Below are 18106 nucleotides of genomic sequence, written 5' to 3'. Positions count from 1 at the left end.
GGCAATGGGGCTGGGCTGAGTGACTTAAGGTCTTTCTTAGTCTTATCTCAGAACAGTTATTTTTTGCATAGGTGGCTGCCTCCTGTTCCTCTCCTAGCATTAGGTCTGCTAAGGTCTATGGCCTCAAGGTCCTTAATGGGGTGAAGGGGAGTCCTATTGACCTCCACTCTCTCTCCACCAGCCGGTAGAGGGTCCCTAAGCTTAACTAGCTCTGCAGTAGCCCTTGTTCCTTTTGAGTACTCTTTCCTTTCTCCATGCTGTTTGGTCTTATCTGTTTCTCCAGGCTCTTTGGCCTGATCTCCAGGCTCTTTGGCTTGATGCAGGCTAACACGCTCTGGTTCTGGTATGCTAGAGTGGCCCTCTTTCTCACAACACAAATAAGCTAAAAACAAAAGCAATGCAAGCAAGAGGCTAGATAGTGGAGTGGCAGCAGTGAGTTTAAGTCCGTTTGCCACAAACGCTTCCACCCCAGGCATATCTTCCAGAGACGTACCTCGATCCTGTAGTCTTCTAACCCACCCCAAATCTTGGGGGGTCTCTCCGTGGCACCTTGAAATTCCTGGGTTTCGACGTCAGATGTTCCAAGCCCTTCCGTGTCCTCTTCGCCCGCGAAAAAGGACACGTGAGGCAATGTTTGGGTGGTTACCACAGCGAGGCTTTACTCTTTTATAAGCAGAAGTGGAAAAGACAGAAAGACAGGAAGAGGCACTGCTTAAATACACCCTAGAGTGACGTATTCACTTCTGATTGGCTGTTCACTCATTACCCATAATACGCCCCAGGATGGGCAGTGACTTTTGGCGCACTTTTTGCCTCTTGCACCTGCGCAGTCAGTTGTTTACTTGTGGGAGGACAGGATGCCTGCGCCATCTTGGAATGGTGGAATGTATCACCACTAACCGCGGCTTCCTACAGACATCTTGCAAGACTAGAATAATTTCTTACTATTGTTTAGATATTACATTTATATCCAGAGGTAAGTGGAGCTACCTCCCCTAATAAAAGGAGGTCCTTTACACAGCCAATGGAAACTATCACAGAAAACCATGACTGGACACATTCAAATAATCATATAGAGTCCATCTCTAAAATCTACATTTATATCCCTTCGATATCTGCATCTTATTCTGCATCTATGGCTTAGGAAATATCATGGAAGAGAGGTTAAAAAATTAAAAGGAAAAATATACAGAATTCTGCTCTGATAAGACTCCTATAAAGTGCTATGTAAACTTTACTGAAAAAAAAATGACAATATCAATAGGGATGCTAAAATGGAAGGAGAGAGATAGCACCCTTACACAAAGAGTAGAGGAAATTAATGACTTCTGGGACTAGAATTATTTTTTCCCAGTTTGAATGTGGAATTGGTTATCCAATACAAAGTGGTAAAGCCAGAAAAATGTATATATACAAACAATAAAAATTTGACTAAGAAAATTATGTGTGTGTGTATGTGTGTGTGTGTGTGTGTGTATAATAAAAAGCAAAAATGTGGCTATTAGTTTGAGGGTGAAGACAGATATACATATATATATTTAAAGAGGGAGTACCTGGTACCTGGCAGGAACTGGAGGTAGAAAAGAATAGGAGGAGAGTGAGATAAGACTCTTTTAATTTAAAAATGCATTTTACGATAAAATGATTCATTGAAAAGGAAAGAAAAAAAGGAATAAAATGCAGAGTTCAATAACCTATGACAAAGGATAGAAATCTTCAAACAAGTATTTTTAAAAGGGGTGAATGATATTGATTTAAATTAAAAGTACACAATATTAGTGCTAATGAGATGGTACCAGTTATCATGTGTTTACACCAGAAAAGACATGAGTTCAAAATCTCAGTACCCAAAAGTTGTGTTATTCTTTTCGAGGAAGAAATGAATGTGCATACAGATACTCCAAATATGTAAATTTATAAGAAATCTCTTTAGTTTGCCTGATGACTTAAACCATAAAATGAAAAATAAAACACACACACACACACACACACACACAATATAGAATTATATTATGAATATAGAAACAGAATTATATATATAATTTAAAGTAAAATCATTTGTTATACCATAAACTAATCCGGAGAATCATATAAGACCTTGGTAGAAAGTAAATACTTCACTTTATCTCATGTTGTATTTTTAAATTAATATCACATAAATAGAAAATATAAGGAGATTTAATAATGATGAGAAAAGCTAAAGTGGGAGAATATTATTATAACATTCAAACTTTGAGTTAGAATATGTACAAATTTTGCAGAAGCAGTAGTAAATCAAATTTATTGTGTATGTAAAATTTGTTGTAGTGTTTTCTCAGCCTTCCACTGACATAACTTCTAAATGAAGTATCTATTTATATATACAAAAATGCACATGCACTGATGTGAATGAACAGACACACATGCACACAGACACACACAAAAAACACACACACATAAAACACCAATAACAGTAATAACTTTATATTTGGTACCTATTTAATGTGTGCCTAAAATATGTAAAGTTTTGTGTCAGTGATTACTCTATAAAGCCAGAAAGAAGTATAAACATAGTTGTTGAGTTTCTACTCGGGAGAACAGATTTTTTCATATGAGATAAACATACTTTATATTTTACCACTCAACCCCTTAAATTTATATTATCAAATAATAAAATGATTCATGTTATTATATATCATAATGTCACTTTCTAAATCATAAACTGTTTTAAAATAGTCTACTTATAGATGTCTTCAATGATGTGATATTAATATTATTTCTTTTAAAATTCTTAAGTGTTCCGAACAAGTCACATTTCCTATTTATGTTGTTATTCTTTGGAATAAGATATTTTCTAAGTTAAAATTAAGTTTGTTTCTTTAACAATTTAATATAAATATGTATTATATTCTGATTACACTCTTATACCACATTCTTTTATACCATCACATCCCTATCAGCCCTCTTTCTTTTCTTTCAGCACCACACCAAATTCAATACATTTTGTTTTTGTTATTCATCACCAGGCTCCACAGTATATGAGTGAGTGAGTTTCTGGTCTTTGCCATTTGTAATTCTTAAGTTAAAAACAAATAGAACACAATTTGAGAGGATAGGAAAGAGGGATAGATGTCAGAGCTGGTGCAGGAGATGTGTATGGTAGAATATTTTTAAAATACATGGACTTAAAGAATAAAACTAAGAATTAAAAACAAAAAGGATAACAACTGAAAAATAACCTGTGGTTGAGCTCTGAAATGAAACCTATGGCATGGGGAGACAGAAAGACAGAGAGGGAAAGAGAGAAAGAGAGACAGAGAGACAGAGAAATATATATAGAGAGAGATAGAGGCAGAAGGAGAAATAGAGACTCTGGGACACTGAAAAATAATTGAAAATAAGATCAGAAGCAATTTGCTTTTTCTCATGTTTAAAGGAAAACTATCTCAATACCTAAAATGAACATACATCAAGATGCTGTGAATGAGAGACTGAATGAGTAAAAAGTACTATACCTGGAAACTGAAATATGACATTCTTTAAAGAAAAGTCAAGCATATTTGTAGACAGTATTTTTAAAAATGGTATTTCTGTTGAGTTGAACAGTGTAATCATATAAAGGCACATATGATATTATTACTTTTTATGAAGTATTTATAACTGTCACAATCAAATAATTTGAATTAAAGTGTGTAGTCTAATGACTTCTATTCAGGTTATCAAGATTAAAAAATGTTATAAAACTATATAGTTGTAATGTTTGCACAACATTATGGAAGCAATTAAAATAAGTCAGCCATGACCTTCAAATAGTTAAGATGTTAAATTATGCAGTGTTTACTTTACAACTACATAAAATGAAATTGTGATATTGTCTGAGAAGTAGGCAAAGTCCTAATGTTATAATACACGCTAACTTCTATAAAACTGATCATTGGACAAGCCAGACATAAACGAAAAATTCTAAAAAAGAGCTAACTTCTTAATGGAAGCTTTAAAAACCAGAAGATCCAAAAGCAATATACTAAAAGACAAAGATGTCAACCTAAATACTTTACCCAACAATACACTCACTATTCCACAGGTTTCTGGAGTTAATAAAACTAAAGATAGATCTCACAACATAATAAAGTATGTGCATGACAATTTCACAGCTATAATAATTACCATTGGAACAAGGCACTATTTCTTTTTCACTATTTAAAATAAATCTAAATATTTCCAGAGTAAATCTTATAAAAAAAAAACAAAACAAATAAAAACTAGTCAGGTATTAGCTGTCACAATCTCAACAAGAGACTGGCATTACTTGAGAGTTGATTGAAACCTTCAGAATTCAATAGAAGTGTCACTTTAACTGACAAATTGTTATGAATTGGGTTTAAAGTCTGTAAATGAATTGAAATTTATGGCACTTTTGAATATCCATGTTTCAGGGAAAGTCCAACAAATATATTAAAGTAAAATGTTTAATGAATAGAGTATATTAAGTAAAATGTAATCAGAATACGTTTGATTTGAAAAAACAAATGAGACCTAGTTCAGTGAAAATTTTGTTTTAAATCATGTCAGCTAGCTGAATTTTGGCAAGCAATTTCTCTACATTAATTAAAGTCATATCACTTTATTTCTTAATACTTTTTAAAAATAATCACATTAACTACTTTTCATATACTAAAATGTTTGCAATTGAAGATTTATCTAGTCCTCTATTATATTTTTAATATTCTTTATCCATTACTTTGTTAAGAAGTTTTCAATAGTACTAATTAAAGATATTGGTTTGTAGTTTAATTTTATTGAGATATCCTTTGTTTTGTTTTGTTTTCTGACATTTTATTTTTATCAGAGAATTGCTGGATATACAAATAAACTATAGAAAAGTTATCTTCTCTTGAAGCTTTGAGGATTGGTGATCATTAAAAGTAACTTTTTAAAATTTAATTTTTTACTTATTTATTTTACATCCTAGTCACTGTCTCCCTCCCTGTGACTCCCTCTCACAAATTTTCCCCTTCCTTCTCCTCTTCTCCTTTGGGGAGGCAGGGACACACTGGGTATTTCCCAACACTGGCATGATAAATCCTCTCAAAAAATACAGTTTGGTATTTGGTATTGTATATTGTTGCATGTATGTTTATAAGGTGTCTAAATAAGTCTATTAATGTGATTTATTTACCACTGTATATATATATATATATATACAGTGTATATATATATATATATACAGTATATGTATAATGTATATATAATGTATATATATATACATTATATATACATTATACATATACTGTATAATATTATATATATACATATATATAAATATATAATACATGTACATATATATAATATTATATATATACATTATACATATACTGTATGTATTATATATATACTGTATATATATACATTATATATATATATATATATATATATATATATATATACAGTATATGTATAATGTATATATATTTTTTTTTTTCCCCTATCTGCTTTTCTACCATTTTAATTAAATTCAAGTATTAAGGTCAGTTCTCGGTCAGCAAGGTGATAAACAAAGTCCCTTGATCACTGTTTCTGAGGGCTTATCAGGATGACCAAAATATCCGAGCCTACTTTCCTGTCCTAGCCCAAAGCCATTTTCATGCCTGAAGCCTACTTCTTTGTTCTAGCCTAAAATTTAGATTCCTGTCTGAAGTTTCTTTTTTGTTCTAGCATAGGATTTAGATTTCTGCCTGAAGCCTACTTCTTTGTCCTTGGCCAATGTCATATTTCTGCCATGCAGCCAATTTACTTGTCCTTGGCCAATGTCAGATTCTTGCCAAGCAGCTCCAACACTCTCCACATCTTCCCATTTTTTATTTCATAAACAAGACTGAGCCTGTCTTAGGTTAGTTATTCTAAGAACACCTTTCTTATCCATCGTGGAATATTCATTATCAAAAGCAATGCACTTCTATCTTAGGTTGGTAATGCTCTGTGCAGAATCTTACCTGTTCTTGGCTTTCCAGCTTGTTAAATTAATAACTCTGTCTAGGGATCCATTTTCAAGTTCAAGCAATGTACTTCGGCTAACAACATGTTGGTGTTATTAAAAACAAGCTTTAACATGATAGGCAGAAATAGAAGTATTCCCAGGACCAAATGGCTAGCATGATCAAGCTATATGTGCCATTCTTGAAGGTTGACAAAAATGGAAATACTGTCCTCAGGCCATGGATAATTTTATCAGCAGTATCTGCCACATCAAAGCTCAGAAGAGCAGCATTCTTTAAATTCATAATCTCCCTATGCAAAGTTAAAACATCCAGAGAGGTGTTAGAATTATTCCAAATACCTTGCAAGTATCTTTAAACTTTTCCTAATTATAATGACTATCACTGTAAATTTTAGAAGTAACACAACTTTATCGGTATTTGGCATGACACTCAGATGGCTCTTTACTATTAAACTCTGAACTCCTTCAAATAATTTGAATAGGATAAAGAGCATCAATCTGTTGTTCCAAATGTTTATATAAATCCTCTTGTATACTCAATACATTAGTAACTTTTTTTGGTAAATGAATAACAAAAGTAGGTATGTTAACTTCTTATGTCAAAGCAATTGTAGAAGCAGTGATGCTAGCAATTAGCATAATTAAAGTTGTTATACTGGCAATAATCAAGCCCACTACCCTCTTGCTTCTGCTTAAAGTCTGACTCACTTTTTCCAATTCTTGCAAGCTTTTGTCAGAATGCCAAGGTACTGTAATACCCAGGTCAATAAAACAAAAGCTGGTTGAGTTACCCCATAACAGACAAGCCAGGTTTCAACACACTAACAAGATTAAAAAATGTACAATCAATACAACTTACATTAGGTACTGTAAAAGAAACAAAAGAAATTTTAACCTGACAATTAAAAGACCATTAACACATTCACTAAACACTTGCTTGAAATCCAGATCCTGTCCCAACTTTATCTTTTGCTAATATAACATCATAGAGAACTGAAGCTAACTTCCAAATAAGTCTCTCAAAATGTCCAGAACCAACCTTCCAAATGAAGACTGTTATTTCCAATATTGGATTGATTTCTAGATTTAATTCCAAATACCTGGTCACATTTAAGAAAAATACAAAAGTTATTATAACTTCTCTTTTTGCTTCTCTGTCCTATTAGATCTAAAAAACTTGAGGCAAGGCAGCTTGTCCCATCTAGGATACAGGTAAACAAAGTTGGGCCAGGAACATATACCCAATATAGCTTCCCAGTCACCATTGTCAGGGCATTCAGCAATCTCACAGGTCAGCATCATTCTTTGTCCTGGCATCAGCATGTCTCACCACTCACTCTGGCAGCCACCATGTTTCTGAAGCATCTTGCAGAAAAAAAGACAAACATGCCCTCTTCCCCATATTAGATACCTGACCAGGATTATGCCATATGCTTTCACCTAGGCATACATATATGTAGTTGTAGGGTACTGTAGACACTCAGCAGAAAGTTCCTTGGCATCCAAACTGTTTTAAAATTGTTTTAAAATAAAAAGAACATGGTTTAAATAAATTTTGGTGGTATATGAGAATATACTTCCCCCTTTTTTATTTTATGAAGAAATTTTTTTAAAGTTCCATGAGCCCCTTCCACAGTCCCTTGTCCGTAAGGATTATAAGGAATCCCAATATTATGGGTAATATTAAATTTTTGACAGAAAGTCTCAAATGCTCGACTGTAATAGGCAGTTCCATTATGAGGCATTTTTTATTTTTATTATTGGATATTTTATTTATTTACATTTCAGATGTTATCCCCTTTCCCCATCCCCCCCCCAAAAAAAAACCTTAGCCCATTCCCCTCCCTGCTTCTATGAGGGTGTTTCTCTACCCATCCACCCACTCATGCCTCCCTGCCATCAAATTCCGCCACACTGGGGCATCCACCCTTCATGGGACCGAGGACCTCCTCTCTTACTGATGTCTGACAAGGCCATTCTTCACCAGGCTGGCGGTTTAGACACAGGCTGGCAGTTTAGGCTCTGGATGGTTGGTATTGTTGTTCTCCCCATGGGGACACAAATCCCTTCAGCTCCTTCAGTCTTCTCTCTAACACATTCACTGGGGACCCCATGATCAGTTCAATGATTAGCTGTGAGCATCCACCTCTGAGTATGTCAGGCTCCTGTCATCATACACTTCTTGACATCTGCAACAGTGTCTGCATTTGTTGACTGCACATGGAATGGGTCCCCAGGTGGGGCAATCTCTGGACTATTCCTCCTCCAGTCTCTGCTCCACACTTTGACTCCATATTTGCTCTTGTGAGTAGTTTGTTACTTCTTCTTAGAAGGACTGAAGCACCCACACTTTGGTCTTCCTTCTTCTTGCACTTCATGTGTTCTCTGAGTTGTATCTTGGATAATGTAAGCGTTTGGGCTAATATACACTTATCAGTGAGTATATACCATGTCTGTTCTTTTGTGATTGGGTTAATTTGTGTGACATAATTGTTTCTGAAGCTTACTGCTAAGTAAGCTCACCGTTTCTACTTCTTTCTGAACTCTTATTGGCAGGTTCAATTCATGTGTTCTGCCTCAAACTCCTCTCCAAGCTGACTGATTCAAACTTGTTTCTCATAAATTCTGCTTGAATTGTTCTTCCCCCAAACTAACTGTGGCCATTTTTTTCTAATCTTCAGGCTCTTCCTCATTCTCTGGCTCACTTTGTCTTCACCTGCTTCTAGCTTGTTCTCTCTGCAACCTGTCTGTAAAACTGCCCCTAAAAACCTGTCTCTGAACTCCATGAACTGAACTCCATGAACTCCACTCCCCTTCACTGCCTCTCAACTCACTGACTCAACCAAGTGCATGCATCTGTTTCCTAAGTGATGGAATTTCTTCTACTGTAGTTTCTGACTGCAGATTTGAGCTCTTACAAATGTTTATGTGCTTATATCTGATGTCCTCATTCTTTCAACTTTCTTACTTCTTTAAGTAAATTTATTGCGGTTGTCTTGAAACATTTTCCTAGTAATCAGCTTTCAGGTTCTTTTCTTTCCTTTTAGTTACTTATTCATTTCCTTTGAGGCAAATTTTCCTGTTCATTGCCTGTCTCGTGATTGTTTCATTGTTGGAAAATGAATGTTTTACTGTAACTCATTGTTTGGAAGCTTGAAAATATATTTTATAAGTTAAAATATAGTTTCTTCTCTGCAATATGCATATCTGATATGTCAATATTTCTTATTCTCTAGTGTCTTCTGATCCTTGACCTTACTTCAGACGTACACAGATTTTTTTCTATCTATCTATATCTATCTATCTATCTACCTATCAATCATCTACCATCTATCTATATATCATCTATCTATCATCTATCAGCTATCTATCTATCTATCTATCTATCTATCTATCATCTATCTATCATCTGTCTATCTATCTATCTATCATCTATCTATCATCTGTCTATCTATCTATCTATCTATCTATCTATCTATCTATCTATCTATCATCTGTCTATAATGTTTATGCCTCACTCTCCTGATTAGCACCAACAAAACAGGAATAAACAGAAATGAAGGCGAAAAACACGGATGTTTGCCCTTTAAAACATGTGAATGACACTGACACTTATCTAATGAAGGAACATATAGCAACAATGTGGGAGGATACAAACACTGGCCTTGCATCATTATCTCCAATTCTGTAACATTGTGATCATAGGTAGCAAATTGAGAGCAACACAAAAGTTTTTACTATTTCAGAGAATGACATCCTATAAGTTCCATGGTTGCCATAAACTCAGTGTATGTTGGACTTGGAATATATTTGCATCTGCTTATGACAACTTTCGTGAAGCACTCTTACTACTGTGTTCAAGTGTAAATGCACTAGGCATTATGGCACTCAGGTACAGTCACAACAATAGAGAGATTTACCAGAAGAGGGGTGATGAGTGTTTATGCCAGTCTGATATATGTTGTAAATTCTAAATGAGGCTGGGATACATAGCAAAGCTTTATACCATTAGAAAACAAAAGAAAGCAAAAGCTTAAATTGGACAAAATCAACTATACTTTATATCTAATATTAGAATATTAGTTAAAACAGTAGTAAGCCTAAGAGTTCAAACATAATTTTATCTGAGAGACTGATTGTGCCAATGTTATACATGGAAACCCTTGGAAAAATACCTAGAATTTTTTTAATATGCTATTATTTTTAGACATTTTTAACTTAATAGAAACTGGTTGCAAAAATCAACTTTGATTCTTGTTAATTTTTTGCGATACACTACAATCTTTCTGTAATTGACCGTCCTTTTTCCTCTCTTATTGCACTGTATTATTCTTATACCATACACTTTGATAAAGGTATATTATATAGTAGGAGTAAGATTTTTCAATATCATATTTCATTCTTCTCATAACCCTTAATCTTATAATCACCCTATAGTGATTATTTTATGTATATTCTGAGATACTTTATCAACTATATTATCATCTTACTAGAAATTTTTCTTTAGGCCATTTGCCCTGTAATCCTTTTACCCTGGTAACACTTTTATCACAATATAGTTTGTTTGTATGTGTGTGTGTGTGGGGGGGGGTCGTATGTGTAGAAATGTATTCCAGTTATATACCTTGATATCTTTATTTTCCTTTTAAATTAAATTGTCTTACATAGATGTGGTTTGTTACTATGTAATTTACCTTGATGCAATTCTACTAAAAAACTAAAGACTACAGTAATTATTACTGTACTCTAATGTAAGAAGTTAATGAAATGTGTCCTTTGTCTGTAATTTAATTTTTACAAATTTAGTTTTTTATTTTATTTTTGTATAAATGTGTTCTTTGCATGTATTTCAGTGAATTGATTGTATGCCCAATGACTGCGATGCCAAGATAAGGTAACAGGTCCTCTGGAACTGCAGTTACGATCTGCTGTGAATTGTCAGATGGGTACTTAATTTCATAGTCAAATACTTTTGAAAAGCAACCAGTGCTTTCAGTTTCTGAGACATCATAACAATTCCTTAAATATATACTTTTTAAGGGAGATGGATATGTTCATAGACTTGTTTCTCTTCTATTAAAAAAGAACCAAGTCAGTAGTATTCTAACTGAGAAATATTGATACAAGTATTTTTTGTGGTGTTATGGCAGTACTACTAGCAGGTCATATTGATACATTGACTCTTATGAAATTACAACTCAAATCATAGATTAAATATTGGATTATGTGCGTTATATGGGACAAAATAAGAAGTATGGAAAACTCTGCCAGAGTTGTTCTGACATTTTAATCTCCACTCATTTCCTAGCCCTTCATTGATGACTCTCATAGCGGCAGCTTTTCCAAGCTCTTAGGAAAGCTTCCTAAGACTATGCATTTATTATTATTATTATTAGTCATTATTGTCTCTTCTGTTACTGCAGTAATGATGTTGATGTAAGTCTTTTATAATTTTAATTTTCTGAATGCAGTCTTTGTTGAATCTATTTAAAGCAATTTAAATGATTTTCAGAATGGAGGACAACTGAAACAAAAATATTTTTCACTTATTTTAGTTATTTACAAAAGATGTTATTTGTAACTGATTCTAGAACACTAATTTGTAACTCTAGTGAGCAGCCAAAATTCAGATTCTTTTATTGCCAAGTAGTGATGTTATTTAATGTGATTGACATTTTCTTCCTGAATTGGACATAGTAGCATTATTAATTTTTAGCAGTTATTCACATTAATCACTTAAGTAATGAATAATTCTTATTTATTTTAGCCATGTTCATTGTCTTGTGATTATTTCATAACAAGAGTATATTTAGGTTAGAAATGAATTGAGTTAAAATAGCTTAAAATAAATTCACAGCACCTATGATTAATACTAAGATCCACAGAAATGTGCCCTATCTTCTTTTCATAATTAAAAAAAAATAAAACCGCTGGGCGGTGGTGGCACACGCCTTTAATCCCAACACTGGGGAGGCAGAGGCAGGTGGATTTCTGAGTTCGAGGCTAGCCTGGTCTACAGAGTGAGTTCCAGGACAGCCAAAGCTACACAGAGAAACCCTGTCTCAAAAAACCAAAAATAAATAAATAAATAAATAAATAAATATAAAACAAAATAAAAAATAAAACCTCCTATAGAATGAATTTAGCAAATGATGTTCCAAGGGAAGAATGACAGGAACAATAATAGAAAATAAAAGATTTGTGTTCATTATGCTTAAAGCATGGTACAAAAACAGCTACCTTCAATATAATAAGATTATATTTCCAGATATTCTGAGATGAAAATAGGAAACATTACTATACCTATACCAAAAGATGTTTATAACTGAATTTTAATATTGAGTGAGGCCTTAGTACACCTGCAAACACTTTCAGGTCTGTCCCATATTTATTAATCAATGGCTATGACTAAATGTATGATATCATTTTACTTGATTCTAATTTTACTCTACTTGTAATGAATGATAATTTTTGTTTAAATTAAATATAATGTGTAACATTTATTGAGTAGTATATTAAATGCAATGATCAAATTGTACTTAATACCAAAAGAGAGTAAGTCAATCAAATAGATGATACTTTATCTAAAGTTCTCAGAGGATCCTATAGACTTTATCTTTGGAATAGAGCCATGGAGAAAGCAAACATTTAAAACCTCAATATTTTGCTTATATAGAGCCATTATAAAAGTTAAAATGTGGGCAGTTTTCTCTTTTTTAAGTACTGAGGTTACTGGAATTAATTTTCTTGATGATATACAAATTGATAAAAAAAATATTTTAGTATTTTTCTGTTGGTCATGAAAATGTTAGTAGCCAAGGTAAAACAGTTACACTTTCAATATCTTAGACTGGAAGACTACATAAAGACCTCTTTTGTCTGAATGGTCTTTCTTTTCTTTCTTCCTTCCTTTCTTCCTTCCTTTCTTCCTTCCTTCCTTCCTTTCTTTCTTTCTTTCTTTCTTTCTTTCTTTCTTTCTTTCTTTCTTTCTTCTTTTACCTTTTAATTTTACCTATTTATTTACATTCCATGCATTGCTCCCACCTCCCGGGCCCTGCCTACCATGGTTCCTCTTCCATTGCACCTTGCCCTTATCTCTGAGAAGGTGTTTGCCCTCTTCTGGAAACCCCTGCTCGCCATCCCCCTTTTCTAGGGCATCAAGTATCAAGGATTGGGTGAATATTCTCCCACTGAGGCCAAACCAGGCAGTCCTCTGCTACACATGTGCCAAGAGCATCAGACCAGCCTATATATACTGCTTAGTTGGTGGCTCAGTCTTTAGAAGCTCCTAGGGGTCCGGGTTAGTAGAGACTGCTGGTCTTCCTATGGGGTCATTCTCCCATTCAGCTTCTTCAGTCCTAACTCCAGTTCCTCCACAGGGTCCCCAACTTCAGTCCAATGGTTGGGTGTTACTATCTGCTTCTGTCTCCGTCAGCTTCTGGTAGGGTCTCTTGGAGGTTAGCCATGTTAGGCTCCTGTCTGCAAGCACATCATAGCATAGTAATAGTCTCAAGCCTTGGTGCCCTACCATGTGATGGATCCCAAATTGGGATGGCCACTGGACTGGGTTTCCAGAAATGGAGTCTCTTCTTCATTTTTATCCCTACAGTTATTTTAGACAGAAACAATTCTGGGTCAGGAATTTTGACTGTTGGTTGATAATCCCATACCCTCATTTGAGGCCCTGTCTATCTACTAGAGGTGGATTCTTTGAGTTTCTTCTCCCTACTGTTGTACATTTGGGCAACATATAAATTGGTCATTCTCATTGAATCCTGAAAGTCTCTCATCTCTCCAATCTCTGGGACTTTCTAGAGGATCCTCCCAAATTGTACCCTCAGATGTTACATATTTTCATTCATTCCCTTGGCTCTCTGGATTTCTCTCCGCCCCAACCCATATCAGATTCTGTTCCCCTTTTACCTTCCCCTTCCCCTCTCCCAACCATGTCCCTCCCTCCCTTTGCCTCACATGCTTATTTTGTTCCCCATTCTAAGTGGGATTGAAGCATCTGCCCTTGGGCCTTCTTGTTTGTTAAACTTCTTGTGGTCTGTGGGTTGTGTCCTCAGCAATCTGTACTTTTTGGCCAATATCCACTTAACAGTAAGTGTATACCATGCATGTTCTTTTGGGTCTGAGTTACCTCACTCAGGGTAATATTTTCTATCTCTATCCATTTGCTTTCCAAACTCATGATGTCCATGTTCTTAATAGCTGAATAGTATTCATTGTGGAAATGAATTACATATTCTGTGTCCATTCTTTGGTTGAGAGACATCTGGGTTGTTTCCAACTTCTAGCTATTACAAATAAGGCTGCTATTAACATAGTGGAACATGTGTCCTTGTGATATGGTGGAGCATCTTTTGCATATATGCCCAAGAGTGGTATAGCTGGGTTCTCAGGTAGAATTATTTCCAATTTTTTGAGAAACTACCAGATAGATTTTCCGAGTGGTTATACAACTCTGCACTCATATCATCAGTGGAGGACTATTCCTCTTTTCCCACATCTTTGCCAGCATGTGCTGTCCCTAGAGTTTTTGATCTTAGTAATCCTGATTGGTATAAGGTGGAATCTCCAGCTCGTTTTAATGTGCATTTCTCTGATGAATAAGGATGATGAATATTTCTTAGGTAATTCTAGGCCACTCATGGATGAGTAGACATTGGTCAAAAAGTACAGAATACCCATGATATACCCCACAGATCTAAAACAGTTAAATATGAAGGAAGGTCTAAATGAGGATGCTTTAACCACATTTAGAAGGGAAAACAAAATAGCTATGATGCAGAGGGAAGAAGGAAAGTGGGTCAAGAGGGAAGGCAAAGGGGATAGAGGGGCACAGAACCAGATATGGGCAGAAATAGTAGAGCGACTCAGAGGGCCAGGAGAATGAATATAAATATGCAGCAACCTGAGGGGTGTGGGGGTAATCTCTGGGAAATGGCAGAGATCTGTGTTGGGGGAGGCTCTCAGGAGTCAGTGTGGATAATCTTAGCCAAAATGCTCAACAGTTGTGATATGGAACCTGAAGAGACCACCCCCAGTGGCTGGAGAGGACACATAGTGAAGTGACAGAGATACCATCCCATCTACGAAACTTTTGACCAAAATTTACCCTGTCTAAATGAAATGCAGAAACAAATACGGAAAAGATATGAAGGAATGGCCTACCAGTGACTGAACCATCTATAGACTTGTCCTTTGGGCAGGTGACAATTACTGACACTAATAGTAATGTTATATTGTACTTGGGACAAGAGCCTAGCATAACTCTCCTCTGAGAGGCTCTAGTATCAGCTCACTGAGAAAGATGCAGATACACACTGCTAGAGAATGGGCAGATATTGGAGATCCTTATGGAAGAGTTAGGGGTAGAATTGAAGGCCCTGATAATGATGGCTACCAAACAGTAAGACCAACATTATCAACTAACCTGGACCCCTGGAAGCTCCCAGAGAATGAGCTATCAATAAAAGGCCATACATGAACTGGTACGAGGTCCTTAGCACATATGCAACTGAGAGATGCAGAGAGGATGCACCTAATTCTGCAAAGATTTGATGCACAGGGTGGGGGAATAGCCAGAAGAGATGCACCCTCTCAGAGGCAAATGAGCAGAGAGATGGGAAGAGGAACCCTGTGATGAAGAACCAGGAGGTGGAGGAGCATTTGGGGTGTAAATGCAATACATTTACATAGTAGAATATTAATCAGCTGTTTAAAAAATTTATTGATAAAAGAATGGATTGTGATATAATCATCCTGAATACCTAGAAAGTATTCTAGGTTCATATCTAGACCTAGAAAGACAAGTATGGGATAATTTGCTTATATGTGAATTTTAGCTGTTAAGTCAATAGGTAGGGTGGTGTAAAATAACCTTTATTCACCTGATTTAATTGTCACATTGGAGGTCTGCTGCTGTTAAACTCACCCTCTCTCTAACTCTTTCTGAACTCTGGCTGCACACTACCAGTAGAGAAAGGTAACAAACACCAATCCAAGTCCAAACTTCATTCTGCTATGATGACCTGGTCTATCACATTGCAGTCATAGACCTTAGAACACACAGCTCCAAATGGGATGTCTCCATCAAATCCCTCCCCTCAAAAATCAAAAAAGCTCTGTGGAAAAGAAAACAGAATGATTTTAAGAACCGGACAAATAAAGTTCTTCTTAACATAGAAGGACCCATGCCATGCTCATATGAACTCAGAGATTTTGACAGCATGCACAAGGCCTTCAAGAGTATTTATCAGTGAAATGATACAATGGAGTCTTGAGAGAGGAAATGGACACAGGTCTCACTGCTTACCCAGAGGCTATTTATAATCAATAACCACTCTTAAATGCCAAATTTATTTTCACGAATGGCATCTAACTGGTAATACAAAAAAAAAAAAAAAAAAAAAAAAAAAAGGCACTCTTAAGGTCAGTCCAACAGAAAGTGGATACAGTGAAATCTTTGAAGGTTATTTGTCAGATAATTTTTTTTGTCAGAGTTTTAAAATAATTTTCTCTTACCTTGCAGGTCCTTTGAACATATGCTGTAACTTTTGCTTTTGTGTTTGTAACATTCATGTGTGTATGACTATGCATCTCTTTTTTTTTACGTGTTTCTCCTGCAATGTTTAATTGGGGGAGAAGGTCTTTTTCTTCTGGTTGTTTTGTTTTGTCACATTCTGTTTGTTTGTTTTTATACTATCATGTTTAATTATATTATCATTCATTTAATGGAAATGGAAATGGGGAGGAGCTAAAAGGAAATGGAAGAAGGGAGACATGATCATGATATATTGTATAAAAAATCTATTCATATAAATAAAAACAAAAAGACAGGTACATTTAAGTGGAAAATATTGAATGCCTAAGAATATGAGGAAGGAAAATAAAAGTTATACTTATATTTTAAAGAAGTCCTAAAAGCATTCTCAAGGTTTGGAAAAAAAAAACACAAACAAACAAACAAAAAAACCAAATCTACTACAGGGACCAAAATCTAGGGAGATGGGGAAGATAGGAGTTTGAATGGTCACAGAGGGGAATAGAGGAAATCATACCACTGCTCCTGGATGCTTCTGTCACTGAATGTCACTTTGCATTTTTCACATTTTTTATATGCATGGTGACATCATCTCTGAAAATTACCTTTCAATAAAATGTAATGAATCTATGTTATCTATTTTCTATACTATTAAAAGTATCCTGTTTAATGTCTTCAATGAAGAAAACTTCAGAGGTTTTAAGATCATTTTTTTCTACATATGAATTGCTCTGTAATACAGAATCACTATGAGATTGATTTGGTAAGATAACATGTCATAGTCTGATTGGCATAATTAATCTTTCTCAAGTTGTATAGAATAATGAGCATTCACAAAGCAGAGAGAAGCTTAGACATGATGAAACGTAGCTTAACAAAAGCAGCTGACTTCTATAATTTAGCTCTTCTTCACTCAGATGAAATAACTTACATTAATGATTATGCAGGTAGAAATGGACACAGTATTTACTGATTTAAATGCAAAGAGCCTCAGAATGCTTACAGGATGATTTCAAAATAGGAAATTACTATTGCTTGCAATATTATTAAGTCAGAAAAATTCTGAAGCACTTTACATAGAAATATATCTTTGTTGAAAATTTTAGGCCAAATCTTGATTTAATGAAAATATTTAAAATGTTAGAAATATCAAGATTATTCTAAATATTCTATTCTTTTCATGTGCCAGAAGTTTTATATAAAAGATATTCTATTATTAATCTCTACTATTGTCTAAAGCTTTACCCATGGAAGGAAGGTATTTCTGTTATTAAATATTTAACAATTAACTTATTTAACCAGTGCACAAAAGAATTCTTAATAGTTATTTGGTTGTTCTGCTTTTTTTAAATTTTATTTTGTTTTTACTTATTCACTTTAAATCCTGCTCACTGCTCTCCTCCTGGAGACCTCCTCCCACAATCCTACCCTCATCTCCCCTCCCCTTTGTATTTTTATTTAATTTTGTAAATTTAAATCTCATAAAATCCTGGCCAATTATTTTTAAATAAAAAAAGACAAGTTTCACTGTTTATATCCATTTTTCTCTTAAAAATATTTATTGAGAATGGGGACCGAGA

The sequence above is a fragment of the Arvicanthis niloticus genome, chromosome 17 (assembly GCF_011762505.2).
Source record: "Arvicanthis niloticus isolate mArvNil1 chromosome 17, mArvNil1.pat.X, whole genome shotgun sequence".
In the NCBI taxonomy this organism is placed as follows: Eukaryota; Metazoa; Chordata; class Mammalia; order Rodentia; family Muridae; genus Arvicanthis; species Arvicanthis niloticus.
The sequence above is the reverse complement of the archived record's forward strand: the minus strand, read 5'-3'. Positions refer to the sequence as shown.